This window comes from Telmatherina bonti (assembly GCF_933228915.1).
Source record: "Telmatherina bonti genome assembly, chromosome: 11".
In the NCBI taxonomy this organism is placed as follows: domain Eukaryota; kingdom Metazoa; phylum Chordata; class Actinopteri; order Atheriniformes; family Telmatherinidae; genus Telmatherina; species Telmatherina bonti.
In genome coordinates, this window is record NC_136629.1 from 120001 (window position 1) to 120225 (window position 225).

Genomic DNA, 225 nt, shown 5'->3' on the forward strand with positions numbered 1-225 from the left:
GGGACCAGACCCGCTGCAATAACCACGATGAGGTTAAACTGGGACCAAATTGGGACCAGACCCGCTGCAATAACCACAATGATGTTAAACTGGGACGAAACTGGGATCAGACCCACTGTAATAACCACGATGAGGTTAAACTGGGACCAAACTGGGACCAGACCCGCTGCAATAACCACAATGATGTTAAACTGGGACGAAACTGGGACCAGACCCACTGTAATA